Genomic DNA, 22,817 nt, shown 5'->3' on the forward strand with positions numbered 1-22,817 from the left:
TTTACCCAGTGAAGAGTACGCCTGTCTAAGCCGTGAGCCGCCAGCTTCTCTAGGAGAATGCTGTGGGAGACAGTGTCAAAGGCCTTACTGAAGTCCAGGTAGACCACATCCACAGCCTTTCCCTCATCCACAAGGCGGGTCACCTGGACATAGAAAGAGATCAGGTTGGTTGTGTGATTAGAGTCAGTTATAGGACTCCAGTATCTTATGTTTTCATAGCTACAGTGGATCAGTAGTAAGTTTATAATGTTTTGACTCCTGATATTATGCATATTCAGATTGTTGAATATCCTGATGACTTATTTTGCTGTTCATTGCTGGAAAATCCACTGTTCAGAAGCAGATCACTATGCCAGGAAACAGCAATGTTGGTGTTTCAGGAGGTATGTAACTATGGATGCTTCTTATGGGAGGTTTCTTCTGAACCCTGATTTGTTGCTTGCCACCACCACGGAGCAATTTCTCATCTGGCGTCTGGTTTTGCTATTGTTTTTGGATACAATGGGCTAAACTCATTTGTACTCTAGCTCCAGGGAAGTCAGTGAAAGTTCAGTTGGGATTAATTAGGAGCAGTATTCGAACTTCAGCAGTCAGAATCAGGGTACTTTGCTATGGGTCGTGTTGTTCCTGAGGCTCATTCTTTATCTGCCAGAACAGTCTTTTAGCCAGTGTTTGTCCCGTCCTTAAGGATGGGATTGGAAGGAAGCAGACTGGTTTGTGGTGCAAATGCTCAGTCCGTAGGACCTGATCAGTTCACAAGCACCTACTTGCTTCCTATAGGTCATCATATACCTTGTCATTATCACAGTTTATGCTGGATTTGAACCAATACTATTACACTGAAGGGCTTCTATGTCATGGCCAGATTCCCAGATTCTGCTCTTTCCTTTTGCTGAAGGAACTGAGAGATCTTTGGCCTATGCCAGCTATTGTTCGCACAGACATTAGCATCCATCTTGTAGTGATGTCCCTCTGGGGCTTTGTTTCATTTTACTAGAAGTCTTTCCAATTGTATGGGTTTTTAATTGCAGAACAATTAAATTTGTGTGTGCAAAGGGCAAAACTGAGCTTAGCTGTCTATTGCATCTGATGTTAAACAGCAAAGGCAGGGCAGCTATGAACACATTTGGCACAACATTAGTTGCTGATACCAAGACCACTGGGTAGAGAGAGCACACTCCTACTTCTGTGTGTCCCTGCAAGGGATGGGCACACTCTACTTCTTAATAAATGTGTTTTCCTTCTTAGTTTATATTAAGATCTATAACATGAATCACAACACAGTCCTGATGCCTGTATTATACTCCTACTGCATACACCTACAGCTATCTCACAACAAACCAGCTTACAAATTACAGCTTCTCTCTGCTACTTTGTGACACTGGTACTGGTATTAGAATGCTAACTTATTAGCAGACTGTTCTCTCTAATCCAGTAACAGCAACAATACTAATAAGTGAACTGCCTGAGGTCTGATTGACAGCAGACAAATCTGCTACTGATTTCAGGGAGGGCAGGAGTAGGTTGAAGGTCAATAAGACATTAATTTCCTTGATAATATCAACCATGAAAGATTTTCTTTCCTTCAATTAAACAATGGGGCTTATGACAGGGACTGTTAAATTACGCAGTTTTCTTGTGTATGTATTGTCACTTCTCTTGATGTTTCCCCAAAGACATCCCATTTTGGGGGAAAACATGTTCAGTCCAGCATCACTGTCTTCCTGTGTGGTAAGGGAAAACAGACATATTGTATCATCAAAAATAGCATTTCCTGACAGCCTCTAAAAATATACATCCCACATCGCTAGCTATTTTAAATAGCTGGCTAAAGGAAGAAAACCTCTCCAACATATCTCAATTATGAAGTATTGGCACATTAACATTTTACATAAAAGAAACAGCTCCTCATTAGCAGAAACTTATAATGAAGTTGCTAAGCATTTTTAGCCATTTTGAACAATAGAATAGAAAGATACATTAGACTGCATAGATCCTCTGAGGATACAGGTTTGGGAAATGCCCACAGAGAAATTAAGTGAATCAATACATTAGGTACTCACTCCATCCCCTAGGGAATATTGCCCAGTTATTACATAAGCTCAAAACTCCCATTAATGACCCACGAGCAGACCATAACACTGAGCAAAAATCAGTGCTGTAGGGAAAGGAAAACCGTACAAATCATGGGGTACAATTCTGTACCCCAGCAGAAGTGCTCTCCTCTGCTCCAGGGGAGTTATTTAGCATTTGTACTGAAACAAATTGTGAGAACTGTAGCAGCTCTTGAGGGTAGATTTTGATCTCCTCAAACTTGCCTGGATTTTGGAGCTAGTAGGAAGTGCAGCCTCCATAGATATTCCAGCTGGCAGGACGGGGGTAGGGAATTGAGTGTTGCTGTTCCTTACTCTATTCACTCTTCAGAGTAGCTGACCAAGCCGTGACGTATGAAAATGAACTGCACCTTTCCATGAACCACATTAATATTCTTTCCATCTCAACTATTATCTGACAGTACAGGAATGCCTGCAGTTCACTGTACAGTTATTGGGGTAACACCTCAATTATTACCTTTTGCTCAACAAGAAGACCCGAAGTGCACTTTAGCCCTTGAATGGGATCAATTTAAGCACTTTTGTGAAAGTCAAAATGCTTCCTTTTGAAAACTCTTCCTCTTAAATTTACTGCATTCATTTTCTGCACATCCTTACTTTGCAAATGGTCATTGTCATTTTTGCTCTGAGGGGTTGGTGACAAAGAGGTTACTTGCAGTCCGATATACCCTACAGGGCAGGGGCACATCCCTGTGGGCTCTGAATGCAGTTTGACCATCAGTTCCAGGGATGCTTAGAATATCAGCGAGGATCTGACATCAGGGGTCTTCTGAGGCCATCTGATCTTCATTGCTCAGAAGACTGAAGCACATTATTAGAATGTCTCATGGAGTAAGAAATTCAGAGCTTTCATTCCTTTGAGCTTTTAATCTCCCTTAATGCAACCCTAAAATAATACTTGATTCGAGATTAGCATTTTATCTGGATTTTCTCTAGTTTTTCTTCTGTTAAAAAAAAATCTCTTGCTAACACCATGTTTACCAGCAGACAGGTAACATATGCAGGTGATCTCTGGTCATCTTATAATTGCATAGTATGGAATGGTAGGGGTTTTTCAGAGCTCATAACAATGAACATCTCTTTTGTAGACACTAGACTGGTAGGTCCTGGGTTGTGAATTGGGAAAGTCTTATGTTATGGGTGATGCTTTTGGCTTGCTATGAGACCCTGAATAAAAGACAGTCCCTCTACATTGCCTCAGTTTACCTTCCCAGCCACTTCTTCTCTATGTGTCTCTGAAACCTTTGGAACACAGATTGTCCCTTAAAGTAGAAATAAATAAGCAAATCTTCGTACATGATAGCTTTGCGGTTGCAAGTAATGACAAGAGGTTGTTGCTTGTTTTCTCACTTTTGGAATTGCTAAGTCTGAAGAACTGAAATAAATAGAATTTACTCTGTATGCATTACAAAGTACAGGAAAGCCATATGAGTTACACAGCTCCTCCTGGAATGGTAGTAAGCACACAGGATGCGTCTGTGTTGTTGTCAGGCCAGTGATTATTGTCAGAGTTTCCTGATCTGGCTGATGTTAGAGGAATTAAAACTAATGTACTGAATAACTTGACTAAACCCGGTTGATTTGCTTTACTAATGAAACAAGTAATCCATTTTTCTTAGAGAATGGGTAAGAAAAGGAACTCTCTGTTTCAAAAAATGAAGTTCTAGAGTAACTGAAATTTTGCATTGTTCTAGTATCACGGAAACCATAGTCAGTTTGAGAGAAAACGTTTTCTCTGTGCTTCTTTGTCCCCCTCTCTATTTCTTGAAAGAGCAGCTTTCCCTAGGAGCCTCAGAATCTGCTCTTGCTTCCTGTTGTTATTATTCAGAGAACATGCAACAGAGTTTTACTGTCAGCACGTAAAGGTTTAATAGTGAACTGGAAAACGGCATAACCTGGTCATGCTCTATTACTGTTTCATATCTCTAGATGTGTTCTCTGGACAGCCTCAAAAAGTGTTGCTTTTGTGCCAAAGAGATGATGTGAAAGGGGTTCCACTCACTGACGGTATCCTAAGTTTACTTTCTGTTTGCAGGACCGTGTGATGAATTTAAAGGAGGCTTAAGACTTACTCAGTGGAACTGCTATAAACTATATTTCTTTATAGTTGTACTGGAATACTTCTCTATGGGAACCCTCCACTACAGAATAAAAGTTACAGTATTTCAGAATACCTATTTCCATTTAGAAGGAGAGACACAATGGTTTGGAAAAATGTTATATTTACTCTGGAGTGTACTGTACACAGAGGTAATTACCCTGAAGTAGCTATTCCTCTGCCACTCAATTTCAACAGTTAGGTATGCCCTGGTAGAATAATAATGTGCAATAAAATGCAATCCATTTTAATCAGGACAGATCTATGGGGACGATACTATCAGTGTGTAAGTTCAGCCAGGAAGAACTAGCAGATCATTCTCTGATGTCATGTGAGGAGATGGGAGACTTGTGATCTTCACCAGAAATTTGTCTGAGCTATACACTCAGTCCTCTTGTAGCATCTTTAGGATTAAAATAAAGTCAAGAGGGTTTCCTATTTAGACTTCTGTAGCACTGAGAATGGGAGATGTTTTCTACACTCTGTGTCTGTGTTTACGAATAGGTAAACACCTTTGGTTAGTGGTCAAACAGAAATATAAAAGTAAGGATATTTCAAAGTCACCTTGGAATCTATCTTCCAGCCCCCATCTGCAGAGTGTATGTTTAAAATGTCTGTATGATGGAGTGGTAGACGTCTGTCCATTTTGACAACTAACCACAGACCGTGGGGCAGTCTTGGCTTTGTTCTTTATACTCATTTGTGGTTTTTCTTACATTAGTAGTTGGTGTGTTTTTGTTTCTTGAGGATGTTTTTTCCAGATTCCTTGTTAGAACCTAATTACCTTTTTCGCTTGGAGATGAGGTGGCTATCTGTATGGGAGAGGAAAAAGACAATAAATGCAGTATTATCTGAGGAACTGGCAGACTGTGGAGACACAAGTGTGGATACATTTTGAGCTCCTGAAAGATAATTGTGGCTTGGGTGATTTCTCAATGGCAAGTTACTTCAGTTTTCTTCCTTTTGTTATCCTACTTCAAGGAGTTGTGGGGCTCAAAGTGTTAATGGATGTAAAATGCTTTAGAAATGGAAAGAGTTGTCTAAGTGCTGCTGCTGTTATTGTTATAGTGGCAACTCCAGACTGAAGGGAGTAGACTCTTCTCTTGCTATGCTGTAGCTGGTAAATAAAATAAAATACAGACTTGTCACCTTTCCGAGTGCTGGAGTTAGGGGTTAGTCATCCTCTGCCCTCAGGTTTCCACAGCAATTTTTTGTTGTCATGCTTCAGATGTGAAGGACTTTACGAGGCAGAATACTTCAATAGGCTACCAAAAATAGATGTGTGCAGGTGGCAGTGTGTTTGGGTTATGAACTATTTGTGGATAATGAATTAGTCTTTCCCTTAATAATCAATTTGTGCAGCATCCAGGAGGGGGCGGGGGGGGAAGAGTGTGGATAGCTTCTAATTATTTTGCCATTCTCCAAAAAATGCTTTTGGCAAGATATCCACAGGAATTAATAAACATTAATAAAACTTGAAAGCAACAGCGAAAAGTGTTTGATTCAGAGGCGGTAAGTACTTGCTTGCCATCATCCTAATTGATATGCGCTCTCCAAGTGTGGGGGGGCTGTACGGGGGGCCGAGGGGGGCTGTACAGAGCCCACTTCGATGAAAAGCTGTGGGGGGTGGCCCCGGCAGGGAGATGAAAAGCTCACCTTTCACAATATGCTGTGTAACGCTGACAGAAAATAACTTCTGTTAGCAGAGCAGCAGGTGTGGGGCTGGAAAGAAGCTCAAAAAACACGTCTGGGAATGTGACTGATGGGCGGCACAGTGGAGATGAAAGACCCTGCAACTCCACTCTCTTGGGAAGAGTCACAGAAAAGAAAGCAGAAGATGGATGGCCTGGGGAGGAGAGCTCCAGCCAAGGTAGGAACGTGCTGCCCTCTGTTTTCACGCAGTCATGAGCAGAGTCTAGGATCTCCTGTGTAAACAGCTCGTGTGGTTTGTTGTTCAAAGTCTGGAGTCCTGAGGCTCCTTGTCACCAGGGTTGGAGATGGTCGGCCAAAGTGGGGGCTATATCAGAGAGGTGGATGGTGTGGTGGATGTGTTCTTCCCCTCATGGACAGAGGGCATGTTCCAGCTGATGGGCAAATCCGTGGATGAATCAAGACAGACAGTGGTCTGGGCTGTGGAACAGATGTAGCAAACAATGTTTGAATGCTTGCAATTGTGCAGACATTGAATGGTGGCTCATCTGATTTTGTGTGACTTGACAGGGCTCTTGCGGAGCCCTCCATGTGGCAGGTCCTGTTGCCCTTGCAGCTAGGAAGTGTGGACTTTACAGGGCTGGGAGGGAGGCCCACTGCATGCAGTCAAGAATAAAAACTGGACCACATGGGAGCAGGAGAAGAGATGATGGCTGCAGTATCTTCATGCTGCTGTTATTCTGTTCTTCCTGGTGATCTGTATTTGTTTCTGTCCACAGCTGGGGCAAATACTTCACTTAGTAGCTCCTCTCTGGGAGGAGAATCTCTTGTTCTCCACACTCAGAAATGGGATTTTTTGTTTAGCCCATCAGTATCAGTGTTACCAACTCTTCCAATGAGTCTGGCATGTACAGATTTTATAGTGGATACTGTCAGGGTGCTGCAAGGGCCAGCTACTCCCTAAGAGGCAAGGATCCAAGGGAACTTCCCAGGGCAGCAGGGCAGGACCTCACCAGCCAGGGCCCATGCCACCATCCCAGTGAGGAGCAAGGCAGCCCCAGCCCTGGGCATCAGGCATGTCCCCGGGGACAGGGATGGGATGGGACGTGGGCCCAGCTCAGTGGGGCCCATGGCCAGGCATGGCAGGGCTGTGGGACGCTGGTGACTGGCCCTGCTACATCATTGCTGGGGCAGGCTCTGACGGTCCTGGGGGTGCTGGGCAGAGGGCAGGGTGAGGAGAGCCCCGCGGAGGCTGGGCAGAGACGGTCAGGGCTGGCTGTTGCTGTGGACGGCCTCCAAGGAGCTGGAAAGACTTCAGCAGCTGATTTGCATGTGGCTAGAGTACGGCATATAAGAAATAACAGGCTCTTTCTTAGCTAATGATGACCCTTGAGGGGAGTCTGTGGATAACAGATCATGTAGGGTTTCCTCCAGTAAGCAAGTGCAAATCTTTTGACAGGAGCTGCTGAAACCACTGATTAATCACTGATGAATTTGCTATGGGAAATAAACACTGTGGCTATGAGGACTCAGTAAATAGGATCAATAGCGTTCAGACTACTGTATGCCATAAGCTACATTTTAGTGGGAAGCCTTCCTGGGGAACACCTTTTTCTGGAGTTAAGCCAATTTGCTGCTGAGGCACAGGAAGGTAATTATTTTCCTAATCGACTTCAGCAGTGCAGCAGATGTGTAATGAAAGTTTGTTAATAAAATGATAAAATATGTCATTAATGATAATGTTGATAGTCCTGAATATTGTTTGGAAAGGAAAATAAACCCAAACCTAAGGTTAGCGAGATAGAGCTGGAAAAGAAGAGTTAGTAGATGGGGGATGAGGAAAGAGACAGAAGAGAAAAAGATGGAAGCCCAGATGAAGTGCCAGCAGTAAGATTCATGAAAAGAGGCAGGACACATACAGAGAAGATAAAAAAGGAGCCTAGAAACAACAAACCAATGAGTTTCTGGTTTTTTCCATAGGCTTCCTGCATGGAGCGTCAGAACTGCTCTGAGGCATGGATGCGCACATACACCCTTTCCCTTTGGTCATGAATTAGAAACTCAGCTAACATTTTTGATTTAAGCAAGGTGCTATATAAAAATGCTTTTAGCAGATGGTCGAATGTCTTCTTCACAGGTAACAGTTCAGGTGCATCAGGGTAGACTCTTGGAAATATTTTGTTAACAACTTGCAACAAAAAAGAAAAAATAAGTTGTTGAAAAGGAGCACACCAGGAGATAACCCTTTCTCATTAAAACTTAGGGATAAATCATAGTGCCCTTGAAGTTCTTCTCATTACCTTCAGCCTCCATCTCCAGCAACTATGCAGAAAAATATCAGCTCAGCAGTGTTAGCCACAGTACAAAGGAAAGTCTTCCCGTAGGAAATCTGAGGATTCCTCAATCCTTTTATTTATGACGCAAAATGACTGAAACATTGAAAGATCACAGACCCCATTTTTGGAAGCCCTGTTACAGGCTGAAAAAACACATGCACACACACCAGTCTAAAGAAAGGAGCATGACAATCTTTCTTTCCTTTTTTTTTTTAATACTTGTGTATGACCTGAAGTCAGGTAGGATAAAAGTCAGCACTTTGGGGAAAACATTAAGCAGCAACATGTAAGAACTTTCATGCTGAATCAGACCAATGCTTCATCTTGTTCTAACATCTTATCTTCGCGAATGACGACATTGCCTCAGTGGGTGGGTGATTAATGTAGAATAACCTGTGCATAGGCAAAATTTCTTCCTAATCTTGTCAGATAGGGGTTGGGATTTGCTGTGCTGCATGAAAAGCTGCACTCCTTCTAAACAACTAGATTTTTAAATAGTCATAGATTCTGAAAAGTGCAGTTACAAATATAGTGGGTGGGTTTTTTTCAAGCCTTTGTCTTGTCATGGGATTTGTTCTGACTGACCATCATTAAATTTTGCAGAACACTCTTGTAATCTGACAGGGCAAGAATCTCCCTGTAAGAGTCACCTTATTTTGGCTTCACTTGATGTATTTTTATTTTCTGCTTGCATGTCCGTCATTCATACTTGTTTAAAACACTTCTCCTGTTGCTAGGAGAGCAGAAACAACAGGAGAGAAAATGATCATCATCCTGCTTCATGTTACTGGTTAAAATCATTGCAAAGAACATATTTCATGCATCCTTCTGGGTAAAATGCTTTTAGTGTATATTTTCACCATCCCTGAAGGCCTCTATCACCCTTGCCACTGTGGTAGATCTGCAAGTCTTTCTCTTAGCACCAGCCACAACAGCTGGCACAGTGGCTCAGGCATCTCTGTTTACATCTGACATCCTCCTCACCCTGTCCTTGCTATAGCTCTCTGTACCCGAATGTGACGAATACGTTGTGTACACATATATTTTGGGGGTATTTCTATGCCTCTCTTCCGAAAATCCAGGGCTCATCTCAATCTAGATTGCTCACATTGTCTGAAATGTTCACTGGGATAGCTATGCACTTCCAATTGTAAAGCTTATGCTTTTCTTGAATAAGGAGCAGCTGCTTAATAGTAAGTACCTCCCTATGCTCAAATCCAGTAGGTGAGTTGTGACCATTTGGTTGTTCATGGGAGTTTAGCACACTAGGTGCTGAACTGGGAAGGGGTGATCAGAAGCTATGGGTCTTCTGTTGGCTCTGGCACTGGTTTGTTAACAAATCCTTTCAATAAATCAATTATTTCATCTGTGCCACTGTTTCCCCTCTCATGTCCACCTTCTCTATTCATCTGCTTTGGGACAGACACTGGCTTCTTATTTTATTCCTGTAAAGCCCCAACAGAGGGGGCTTCAGTTTCAGCTGGGATCCCTGGCTGCTACTTGTAATACTAGTATTCAGCAGTTCAGCCTCACCGATTTATGCCTTGCAGAAGTGGAGCCGGTGTTCAGGCCAGCTTCTGCAACAATAAAAATTGAACTTCAAGCTTAGCAGAACTAAATCCGATGTTTTAAATCCATTTTTCAGCAGGGAATCTCAAAGGCTCTGTAGCTTTGCCCATGAATGAGAGAAAATAGGCCAGGGTGTTCTTCCTTCTCCTCCAGTTGTGAAGCCAACCCTTCTTCTGTTCAGAGTACCAGCTTCATGGCCTCTCTTTGCTTGCCCTGGACATCACAACTGGCTTTCCACAGCAAAGGGTAAGAAGGTGGAAGCAATAGTTTCCATAATCATTATTGCTAAAAAGAAGGCAGTGCTTAATACCATGACTGCAAGAGAGTTGCACTAGAGGTAATTTTGGCCTTGGAGAGATGATGCTGAGGTTTAAAATAAAAAATAATAACAGAATGTAGGAACAAGTCAGACAAGTTAACATTTTTCTGCAGTGAAATACTAAAGAATCTTATCAATAAAACTGGAATTCATCAGCTACATTAAGATGTCTCCTTTCTCTATTAAACAGTATGCAGAACAATTAGGAGTCTTAGCTTTGCATCAGAAGACACTAAACTTATGCTTCTCCTGTTTCAGGCTTGGAGTATATGTGTAAGAGGAGTTTTCTGTTGTGACAGTGAAAACCTGATTTTACCTCCATAGAGTACTACCTCATTATAGAGAACAGGCTTAACTTCATCTTTAAATGGTGAAGATAACAAGATATTGAAGAGCTCTGGATGTACTTTTATTGATAAATTCCCATTTGGTACAGTACCTCCTTATCCATATTTTCATAAAAACAATAAAAATCACCATCTGTAGGATACAGGGAATATGGGATATTAAATATCTTCTATGATATCAGAGCTGTAATTGTTGCCAGGAACCATGGTACCTTATGAAGAAACACCTCTGACCCTGATGGTAGAGACTTTTTATTACTGAAACACCGAGATAGTCTCCTGCTGTGTGTGAAACTTCAGCACAAAAGGAGCTGGGTGTTTTTAAGCAAACCATTATTTCTAACAAAAGATGCCTTTTCCTCTCTCAGCCAATTGTTGAGAGAAAGTGACAGACGCTTACTGTTAAACAAGCTTTAGAGTTTTCCATTCCCAGGAAAATAGCATGAGGCTGGCATAATCAATTGCTATTTGACGGAGTGATAGAAATGCACACGCTACGCGGTAGCTAAAAATCTGTCAGGAAGCAGCCAGAACAGCAAATGACCGAGCACATTTCGGCGACAGCGTGGCCCAAGTGTTGCACGGAGTGTAATCTTTACCCTTTCATAACTCACAGATGAACAAAACACAGTTAAACTGAATCTTTATTTCTAGGTGAAATGTCATGTTTCATTCAGAAAAAAGGCTACAATGGACCAATTATTCTCAGCTTGTTTTAGGCTGTGACCTTTCCTCCTTCTCTACTTTGCTCTGGTGGGGGTGGAGGGGGCACAGAAGAAATATTATGGGCTGCCAAAACGCAGAAGAGGCTGGTAAGAGAAACATGAGACTTGACTGTAAGACTCTTCATTCAAAGTGTTGCTATATTAGCATATCCTTGCCAAATTATCACCAAAGTATATTAGATGAGGCCTACTGTAAGTCCTCCCAGTTCCACCATTGCTACAAGGAAAACTTTCTTCAATAATGCAATGGCACTTTAAAACAGTACCCCTCTGTTTAGATGCTGTGATCTGTCTTCAGTTTTCACTTTTCCATGATCTTCATGTAGCTAGTTTACTTTTAACTGTCTTTTAAATTCGCCCACATTAAATTCAGATATAACAAAAAATGTTGCAAACATCTTCCTTCCATGCACTGTGATCTTGCATCCTCCATCCTTGTCACCATATGGAAGGCAGTGTAGTTATGACACTCTGCCAATGCCTATTTGCAGTGCTGCCAGATGCCATGACAGCATCCTACGTGTTGGGTAGGTCTTACATCACCAGTTCATTGGCCAGTGAAAGGCCATATTGGTTACTTGTACCGGGCTTGAAAATCCATATAGGGTTAAATAGAGCCAAAATAGTGATACTGTAGTGACAGAGAAACACAGCCTCTCCTAACTACTTATCTGGTAATGTGAAGATTCATGAAATATGTGGAGTATGGTACCAGTGGAACTTGCAGGAGGGCACTTAACATTGCCTCATTGTGAAATGCATCTCTGTGATACCTCATTAGAATGAAATGAAAGTAGATGCAGCTGAATGTGTTTTGAATATGGATACAGAGCCTATAGAGGAGCTACAGGCTTCCTTCTGTAATGAACTCCCTTGTTGTAAGCAGTGCTAAGTCTGAACATGGCCACAAGTTCTGCGAGTTGTGCGAAGTAGTTGGTTGGATGCTTACCCTGCTCTCTGCTGAGCTATATGGTTCTTCATAAAGAAACCAGCTAGTAAAGCCTTCAGGCCAGAACCACACAGACAGGTACTGAAATCGGTAGAACTAAAGACCTAAACTCCACAGGTGGAAGCACAATTGCCATAAGCTCCACATTTAAGTCCATCTACAGTTGCAGCTGAATTGCATCGCTACAAGACCAAACATGTTCTCTGGCATCATTGGTGGCCCCTGTCACTGCAGCCACAAGAAATCCCCTGTGACTTTTCTGGGGAGGATGAGGGAGGATTTGATTTTCCTTTGTTAAGTTTTAGGAAGTGACAAATGTTTTTATTCAGAGTAGGATTATTTTTATTGTCTTCTCTGTTGATTGACTTGATGTCACTAAGCAGGGCTGGTTTTGTGAGATTGCACAATAGGGATGCATACACTGGAGAAGGGTAACAGTACCACCCATGGCAAAATGGCCTGGGGACACCTTAGCAAGCTGGGCAGGCAAAGCTGAAGCTATTTTTTCTATCTCAGAATCTTCAACCCTTATCGCTTTCTTTAATTATCTTCCTTTTTAATAATTTTCTGCAAGACAGGAATGTTTCTTAGAGAAACAAGGATATCTTTGTCTTTTTCCCATTCTTTCACTTGGTGTCACTTCCCAGAGATGTCAGATAGCTCAGCAGGTGGCACTGAAGATAACACAATCTTGCCAAGTCAGTGGCATCAATTTCTGTATCAGTTATTCCTTGTAATTGTCTTGCTTGGGATAACTCTTGTCTCCTGGGAGCTGCTGGGCACTACTCAGGCTCCTTACAGTCATGCCAAGGCATGAATGACTGTGATGCAGCAGTGGCAGGCAGCAAGAGATGATATCGCTTAGCAGGGCCAAAGGAGCTTTGTTAGAAAGCACGGTGCCTGCCTCCAGGCTAATGTGTACCTTCTCCTCTGTCACATTACTCGGTACCCCATCCTACTGACAGCAATGGTGTCAGCTCTATGGCTATTTTGTGCCACAAAGCTGTACTAAGGGACCCCAGAGTGATTAAGGATTGAAGCCAAGAGAATCCAGTGTAAGGGTTCAGATACTGCCACACATCACAAGATCGCCTAGTTAATTTGTATAACCGTTGGGATCCAAAGCTATAGCTGTAGCCCCAGTTGTTGTTGTTTTTTTTTCCTTTTTTATAATTCCCGTGTCATTTTAATTTTCTCTAATATGTCTAGTAGCTCCAAGTCCTCTAAAGGCAACGATGTGCTGGCAGAGGCTCTTGGGAACTGCTGGTTAAAATTCTGCTGCCAACACGATGAGAGTTTTAGGATAATTTCCTGGACTGGGAGATCAGCTCCTCTCTGAATACTATCAAAGCTGCCAATGTGTATCTATTGTGCCTATCTATGACACACATAAGGACCACATACAAAACTAAGAATAGCATCACTGCTGACAAGAAGAAAAAAACACCCAGTCTCTGTGCCACCTACTCACGATGACTGTTGTAAACACAGATTCATAACTCTAAATCTCAGGAGAACCAATCTTGCTTTTTTAGGGTAATAACTTCATTAAGAATAAATTCATGGGAGAAAATGGAAAACTGGAGTTGATCCTATATCACCATAGATCAGAGATGAGTTTTAGGGCAGCATATGTGACTTCTGATCCTGGAAACACCCTGAAAGAACTGAGTTTTCAGAAGGCAGATGATTTAAACCCCAGCCTTCTTCCACATACCTAAGTTTTAAAACTAAGGGGTCCCACCTCACTAGTCATTGTGGAGATCAATTATTTGGTCTCTAATGTAATTAATTCAGGCCTTTTGCAAGCAACAGTGTCAATGAAGTTCCTAAGCAAAATCTGGCACAAGTCTGGTAGAAAAGTCAGGTGCAAATGTTAGGTGAGCAGACCAACGCTTGCAAAGCCGACAAACACCAACTTATATCAGTTAAAATGGTTTTAAAGCGGGGGGAGGGGTGAAACAAAAAAAAACCCAACAACCCCACCACTTTTCCTGATGTGTTTTTGAAGTTCCTGTTTTCCCCCATTTACAACTGGTGGTGGTGCTGAGCGTAAGTTGATTAAGCTTCCTTGTGGCTTACACAGCCTTTCTCAGGCTGTGCAATTTAGTCATATGGGCAACTGAACAGTACAAGGCACTCTCTCAAATTCTGAAGAAAGTATTCTAAAATTAGCACAAGAATGAGCTTTGTATTCTCATCTTTCATAGCCTTAAGAAATATTGGCTGTGTAATACTCTGCAGGTAAGTAAGGCAGTCATTTGCTCAGCAGTTACACCCATATAGCTTTGGACATTAGCACTTGGGTGTTAGAGAGTGCATTTTGGCTTGGGGGTGTGCACTGACTTGTCTCACTGTAATGAGGTCTTTGCCGATCTATACAGCTACCAGAAACAACCATGACAGTTGTAACATGACAATTTGAAAATACAGAACAACCCTCCTCTGGTTAGACCTTAAATCTGTAGCCTCTGACATCCTGGCTTGCACTTGCAGTTCTGTGTCCTGTTGGACGACTGTGGTGATTCGTCTTCATCAATTTGTAACCATCTCATTGAGGCGTACATGAAAAGATATGAAACTACTCCTGGTGGTGATAAAGTTCTGATTTTTCTGAAGTCACAGAAGCTGAGAGGTTTTATCATGCATTTGCATCCTCTTGTGATAACTGCAATGTAGAGGGCATGGGCGCAAGGTGTCATAGAGCTTTCTTTGCCAGAATTAAAAGGGCTGATGGAGTCATGCTAATTCTTACTACTTTAAATCATTCATTTAATTTAAAGATCTGCTGGTTTATGTCAGCTTCTTAGCAAAAGCAGGACTTGCACTGTAATGATACTGCCTGTTGGCAAGCAGGAATATCATCCCTCTCCTCTCTCTTTCCCAAGCAAGCTTTGATCCACTGAAGATATTCTGATGCCACCCACAGGAGGACGCAGGTACTTTGAGCAGTTCTGTCCTAATTTACGGCAGCTCTCTGTCCTATTAAGGGTGCTTTAGCAGTACTAGCAGGAGACTAGCAGGTAATATCAGCAAGCAGAGGAAACGTCAAGGCATGTAGCTGCGTGGGCACGTAACTACAGGGTGACATTCAAGGCCCTTATTGTATCCGTGCCTCAGAACGGGAAGTATGATTTGAGTGCTGGAGCGTAAGATGGAGAACAGAAATCTCACACTTAGTGTTCATCCGGACTCAGCTAGGTGCAGATGGAGGTTGGATCCTACTCCTTCCTTTCACAGTCCCCTACTGTAGGGTGCCCAAGTGGTAGGCTCCAGCCTACAGCTAGACCACAAACACGTTTTGTGAAAATCTTGCCAAAGCCGCAGACGTGTGAGGTCTCCCATGTTGCTGCAGGGCATCCTGGGTTTCTTGCTGTTTTCTAGAGAGCTGAGCTGAACATCCGACATCCTGGTGCGCAGAGAGGCTGTGTCCTGCTTTCAGGAAGCAGATCCAGCGTGCTGTCACAGCTCCCAGCCATGACACAGCACGCAGAGTCTAGGAACCAAGCAGCCTTGCCCAACAGTTATTCTGGGATAGCACAACCTGCCTTTGTACTAATATACGGATTTCTCCTGGAGGCTTCACCAATATATTTCAGTGCAATATGGTTCTGCTGTTATTAAGCTAAAAGATTTGTGAGATCCAAGTAAAACTAAGGGAAACCTTGGCTTTCTGGAGAATTTGATTAGTTCTGTGGTTAGGCTATTGTGCACTGGGTGCATAAGGAAAAAAATCACAGTTATACTTTTACAAAAATAGTAACAGAATAGGTAAGCAGAAAAGACAAGGGAAATCATACTGTTTATGACAGTGAATTATGACAGTGTAAATCTCACTGTACTATAAAAGTAAATTGAGTTTATTTCTGTGGATGCATAAATAGAATGCATTGATTTTAATGCTGTGAAGAAATTACTGATCAGCAATATTTTTATATAATATGATCAGTAAACTTGCTTTTTATTTGCATTTTATTTGCATTTTATTTGCACTGTGAAAAAAAATCAGGTTTACAGTATATCTTTCCAACGTGCAGCAGTATGATGTTAGTGTCTCTAATTAGAGAGTCAGGATATTCTCTCAGAAGATTTCAGATATACCCCAAGTAATTGTTATTATTATTTTTAATTTGGAAGACTTGTGATGGGTGTTCCTGGTTTGGGCTAGCGAATGTGTGTGATTGCCTGCTCTCTGTTTCACACCTCAGAGTGCTCAGGAGCAGTAGTCCAAGCTTTGCCAGCTCACCAAACACCTGACATCAAGTTCACAGCATAAGACTGATTTGTTTCTGTTTTGCGCTCCTTTCCTTTCCTTGAAAATTTGCATCGCTGAAGAAATCTTCCTTTCAAAATGTTTTGTGTATGTATCTTTACGCCTATTTGGGTGAGGATGGGATGCAACTGCAGCATCTCTCTCTCAGTGCATATGCTCCAGGAGCGGTACCATTGTCAAATCGGTGTGCCTTGGAGAGGTTTATGAATTTATCTTGATCAGATTCTTGTGAAGTAGGGAGGGGAAATTAGATTATACAGATGGGGAGCTATGGCACAAAGGTGCTGTATCCCACAAACATTTAGGCACATGTTTAACTGACAAGTGCAAATCCAACTCTGCGTAATCTGAGGATTTCTGGGAAGCCAGCCAGACTTTTCACAAGAACACACTTCGGCATCGCTACAGCTGATCAAGAACTGAGTGGCTGCCATGGGTGGGCAAAGTCAAACAATGAATCCTGATATCCCAAGTCCTTGTGCTGCGTTTTAACTGTAAGAACTCTTTTTTGCTTAGTTGGGGCCATCCTATCCCCTCTCCCTGTTAGGACATCTAGAGAGGCATTGCAGAATCAGCGAGAGCCCTGATGCCAGGAGGAGCAGTGGCCCCTCAGCAACCAACAAAGCCTGCTTGCTCTTGCAGGCCGGCACTGCTGCTTCCCCAGCTTGTGGGCCCTGATGCATTTGCATTGCCTGCTGCATGTGGATGTCACAGCACGAATTTAACCAAACACTTAACTTGAACCAGTAGGCTCACTGGACATACTGGTCGGACTTAGTTAAACCCGTGCTCGCTGCTTCTCATCAGTGCAAGCAAAGTGGAATTCCTCCCCTAGAGATCAGGTTAGCCAAAACGGCCCCAGAGAAGAATTCGGTGCTCCCGGCTGGGAGGGCAGAGATGTGCAGGAGAGAGACCCGGAGCATCTCCAGCACCACCCCTGCCCTAGCCCCACGGCTTGGCCAGCCCGGCCGCCACTGCTGCTGCTGCGGGACGTGGGCGAACACAGGCGACCAGGAGCGGGGCCGGGCGCGAACACGCTCGTACCCCCGCGCCCGCCGGCCCCGCCTCAGCGGGCGAGGGAGGCTCCGTCCCCGCCGCAGCCCCCAGGGGGCGCTGCCGCGGGCTCGGCGGCTCCGACACCGCCGGGGCCGGGGCGGCTCCCAGCCGGGGGAGCGCCCGGCGCGTCAAGGCGCGCCCGCCCGCCCGCCTCCTCCCTCCGTCCCCTCCCCTCGGCGGTGGCGGTGGAGCCGCCGGGCTCCTTCGCTCCTCTTCACATGGGGCTCGCCCTGCTGGAGGGACAGCGCTCCTGCCCTCCCGCCAGCCGCTGAGAGGGACGCGGCGCGGGCGAAGGGGCTCCCCGCCGCCGGCAGGCAGGTAGGGGCGGGTGGCGCCCCTGAGGGGAAGTTGGGGAGCGGGCGGGTGCGGCGGGACGGGCGCGTGGGGCTTTGCCGCCCCGGCCGTTGGTGTCGGTTACGGCGCGAGGCTTCACCCGGGCGCTGCGACCGTTGGTGACGGGCTCGGAGCGGGGCGCACGTGGAGCGGGCGCCTCGCAGCCCGCCCTCCTCCCTCCCTTCGGTGCCGCCGCTCCGCCCGGGTCTTCTCGCCGCGGGGAAGGAGCTGGCCCCCGCCGCTCGCTTGTGGACGCATCACGGGTGGCTTCTCTTCCCGCCAGCGCCCGTAGTCGGTAGCTTCCCGGCTGCTGCGGGGAGCGGCGCAACTTCGGGGAGGAACCCGCGCGGGGACGCTTGTCTTCCCCGCTTACCCTAAGGTGATGTAGTTTTCTTAGAGTCGTGAATCTCCCACCGCCCGTGCCATCTTTTCTTTTAGCTGTCGTACAAAGGTCGCAGCCGGAGAACAGGTCCGTTATTTGTGAAACTGTTTTATGTCAGTTTGAGGTTTGTTTTTTTTGTTTGTTTGTTTGTTTTTGTACACTACCAAAGACCGCCTGCCGATGAGGTTAATTTCTATGGTTGGTAGATTAAACACAGGACAAATTCCTCGTGCCGTCAAGGCGAGAGTTATGGGCTTGCCGAGTTCATATCATCTGATGTTCTCATAGCTCAAAATAAACCTTTTCATTAAAAGGGAGAAAACCAGATCCAGTTCTTGCAGCTTTTGATTGATTAGAGCTCCCTTGTGGAAATCAGCAGGGAGTTTTTGCCTGATTAAGACCTGTAAAATTGTCCTGAGGTTTGTTATACAACTGGCTGTAGATGTGCAGTATGGCTTAGTTAGATAACTTTGCATCTGGATCTTGTTTTCACTGGTCCAGCTGAAGTACTTTCAAGTCAAATTAGTTTCGGTGCTCCACTTTAAGGAGTCAGCCCTCTCCACTTGACATGTCCAAGGGAGCAGGAGGACTGTTTTACCTGCCTTAAAGAAGAGTAGACCTGTTGGTTAAAGAGAGAAGTGGGTGACAGCCGCTGGAGATAGTGATTGAAATTTAGAAATGCTCCATGTGTTTTGATGGCAGTGCCAGGTAAAGTCAGCTATATTTATCCTGAATGCGTTTTGTTCCTTATTGCTTGTGTTGCAGTTGAGCCTCAGAAGCCCTTGTTAAGAACCAGGGACCCAGCTGTAGTAAAAGATGTACAAGCATGCGTGTAATCATAGTCTCACCACTAAAGAGCATGCTTTCTGGGTGTGATTATGGAGAAATGTTACAGAAAACAGAGCATTGCTCCCAGAAAAGCTTGCAGGTTGCAATTTCCACAGATGTGAGCTGGCTATTCAGTTATTGCTGTTCCATTTTTTTCTATGTTCCTAAAATACTTGATAGTAAGCAGATTATGGATTCTAGTCAGTTGTTTGTGGAACTTTTCTTGCTGCTGCAACTGGAAATGTTGCTGTAAAAGTGTTGTTTTTAAGGTGTGAAAGTAAGTAAAATAAAATGGAAATGTCCTTGCACTTCCAATAGTAGCAATATAGGACCAGACTTGGGGGGTGGAACAAACAAAACCCAACACTTTTTCTTTGTGCTGTAACTTTCAGATGAGAAAACTCCTTTGGGATGGCATTTCTCAAGATTGTTCTTGGGTCCTTGGAATTTCAGGTGGCAGAAATCTGGTCGGTCTAGTGCTTCAAGTGAGGAAAAAGGCGCTGTATTGTGGTCTGTGGCGTCCAAATGCACATTACTGGAAAGTTTCAAAGAGCCTTAAAATAATCTTTAGTGGGGCAGGTATATTTGCTATGTTTGGGGCAATTGAATTTGGTTACAAAAGAACAGGTAATGTTTCTGAAGTAGGGCATATCAGTGTAACTCTGCTAGCTCTGGTACTTCAGTACTGGTATTCCCAAACTGAGACCGTGATCCAGTACGAATACATGCATGTAAAATCAGTGTCTGTAGATAGATGTGTTGGTATTGCTAACCTCATGGCCACGCTGGAGGCTTGGATACCTAATATCCTTAAGGATAAGTCTTTGGAAAAACTCAGCCCAGCTTTCCTGGGCTAGGATGATAGAAAACAAATTGTGTATCACTAAAAGTATTCAGGAAAGCTGTTAATAACATTCAAAAAGAGATTCTTAATACACATGTGAAGAGCATTATCAGTTCGTGTAGCTGGGCTATCATGCCTAACTGTCCATCTCCTAATCTTTGGGGAGAGATTTTTCTAAAATGGGGTGCTTAAGTGTACCCCAGTATAAACTACTGAAGTGAGGTGAATTATGGTGAACTAATTCTGCTAGTAAGATTGCATGTTTGTACCTTGGACAGAAAAACTATCTTCTTAGCAGCATGCCAAAGCTTGGAGCTCTCCATATGCAGAAAAGCTAATGGAGTACGCATTGTGGTGTTATGCGTTCAGTGCTGTTTTACGGGAGGCATTTATAAGGCAGCTATCACTGATATATCACAATTGCTGATTTGTCTTCATAGAGGTGGGATAGGAAAATACCATGGCTGTGGAGAGACTAAGTGCCTTGCCGAGTCGCTCAGGAAGTCTGAAAGAGCAAGAAGTTGAGGCCAGATGGAAGAAGCTTTAGACTTGGCAATCCCAGCTGGATTGCTTGCCTTGTTTGCTATAGATTATGTTTGAATTCTGCTATAAAATAAAGATCTTTCTAGTTATTGCATCTAATGGTTGGCTGACAATGTTCGAAGTTTAAAAAGTGTTTTTCTATTATATGGCTTTCTATGTCCTTGCATGCATATGGTATTTGGTTGGCATTGGTATTTTATTATACTGTCATAGCTTGCCTTTTCTTAGGTTTGTTGTTTTAATATTTTAAAATCATCTAGTAGACTCCGTGCAAAAACAACACTCTGTTAATGGGTTGTTAGAGTGGGGAATTTGAAGGTGAGATAGCCAGCGGTCAGCATTATGATTCCCAACGCAACAATTAGTCAGCAATTAGTTTCACATAAATATCCAAACTAAAATTTAATATCATCCGCTGTAGTGTATTTCATTGGAAAAGTACTTTAAGCAAGCAGGAAGTTCTAACTTGAGGATGAAGAATACATGCCTACGAAGAGCAGTGCTGAGGTTGCTGTGCAAATGGTAACTTTGGGATTTTAGTGTTTGTGACTCAAACTTTAAGTCCATTTTTGCTCTTAAGAACTGCAACATGGAATTTTAAAGAGTGGCTGAATAGTTTTAGTTTTTTACAAGGTGTCTGACAGCAAAACCTCGGTGTAGCAAGACATGCTGCTCTGAGGAGCTCTGCTTTTGTCTGCAGTTGCAACTAAAGTGTCCTTTGCTGGTTCAGTTGCATGCGCCACTGATGCTAGCTGTTGGCAGAGAGGCACTTATTCTGTATAAACTCAGATCTGAGTAGCTGAAGACCCTTATGTTGTCTCCCACTAATCAGCCAATTGTAGTTTTTGTGTTTACTGCAAATTAACAAAAAGAAGTTGTGTTAATTTGCTTCTGCTTGCTCTTTTGTGCTGCAAACACTATACAGCTGTGAAGTTGCCTTCTAGCTCTGGTTTAGGAACATATTCTTCAAGGTGGTGTGCATGTCCTTAAACAGCCCTGATTCTCAAAGAAAGGTAAGTTTGAGAATTTGTGCCCTAGAAAAAGCTACACAGGGATAAGGGGAGCTACGTGCATGCTTAAAAACTAACACATGCCCAAGTGTTTTGGTGAATAAGCTTGAGTGCTTTGCTGAATCACAGCTGTGAGCGTGCAGAAATACTATACCTACAAAGTCTGCTACAGCTGAGTACAGTGCTTGTAATGTATTTCAGTGCAGGTGTTTGGAGACCATCCGAACAGCAAAAATGAATTAGGAGAGGGATCGTACATGCTATCAGACAAGAATGGAAAAGTAACATTGCAAGGGGCTTAATTCCGGCTTTGCTGGGAAATCTTACCAGGACTTCTCCCTTTCTCTCCAATACTCAAATACTGGGTGAAAACTGATGCAGTAAATGGCCCAATTCCCATTTATTTCCTTAAGAAAATTACTATAGAAAGGATGCATCCAAGTAAACTGCCTTGGAAGTTCCACTAGTGGCCTGCAGAAACGATAGGATTTGCCCGATACTGACATTTTTGTGGCAACCTGTGATACTGATTTGATAAGCAGGACTAGCGCTAAACATGCCAGCCCGCGGGGACGTGCAGTCCCGCTACCGACCTCCCTGCCCGCCGGCCTCTTTATTTGATTAATTTGCCCGAGACCTCCGAGGGCAGCGGAGGCGCTGCTGGCCGCACGCCGCGGGAAGGGAGCGGGGCTCGGCTGGTCGCCCACGCCGGAGCATCAGCGGGGCGGGCGGGCTGTCCCCCTTCCCCGCCGGGAGCGGGGTGGAGCCGCCAGGGGGCGCCGCAGGACCGGCGGAGCGCGGCGGCGAGTATGCCGGGCAGGGGCGCGCCCGGCTTCCCCCTCGCCCCCTGGGGATCCCGGCTGGTTTGCGGAGCGGGGAGATTAATCCCAGTTTACTCGATCCATTCCTCGGGTAAACTACATGACCTGCCTGGGCGCTCTCCTGTTCACAGTGACGAGCTGTGTTACGTTGGTCTTAGCTCACCGACAATAGCGAGGTAAATTCGGCTGAAATACGGCCATTCTAAGTGCAGTCATTGTAGGTGGTCCACTCAGAGGTGTAAATGAAATCGAAGTGATCCACTTCAAAGTTGTGGTCAGATGAAATTTGCAGTGCATCCAAGTGCAAAGCAGCCTGGCGTTGCAGGGCCCGGGGGAGGGTGTGGCTGAGTGCCCTGTCTGGTTCCCGTGGGGAGTGGGCCTTCTGCATTGGGCAAGCTGCTGGAAGAGGAGTGTGGGGCAGGGAAAATGCTGCTTCGGCAGCTGTTTGTGTCTTGCCACCAACAGGGTCTCTTTCTAGGTTAAAGGAGACAGCAAAGCCTTTTCATTGTGGGCCTGGTTATGTATAGGAGCTTGTCTGGCCAGGAGGAGTTTCCTCTCCTGACTGGTGTCCATCCCTTAGCTTGTCCACCCCCCTCTGTGATATCTTCTTACTTCTAGCC

General features: G+C 44.2%; 1 protein-coding gene across 2 annotated transcripts in view; it reads left to right on the forward strand.

Annotated features, from left to right (window-relative positions):
* The first annotated feature begins 5,924 nt into the window (after positions 1 to 5,924).
* Positions 5,925 to 22,817, forward strand: part of CPNE4 (copine 4) — a 257,286-nt gene continuing 240,393 nt past the window's right edge. The window contains exon 1 of one of the 2 annotated variants that reach the window (XM_075143282.1): positions 5,925 to 6,082. The gene's annotated coding sequence lies outside the window, so the exon portion shown is untranslated. Of the gene's footprint in view, positions 6,083 to 17,495; positions 17,755 to 22,817 lie in introns of those variants that run through there. The other variant, XM_075143281.1, reaches the window with a different exon arrangement.

The sequence above is a fragment of the Calonectris borealis genome, chromosome 2 (genome assembly GCF_964195595.1).
Source record: "Calonectris borealis chromosome 2, bCalBor7.hap1.2, whole genome shotgun sequence".
Lineage (NCBI taxonomy): Eukaryota > Metazoa > Chordata > Aves > Procellariiformes > Procellariidae > Calonectris > Calonectris borealis.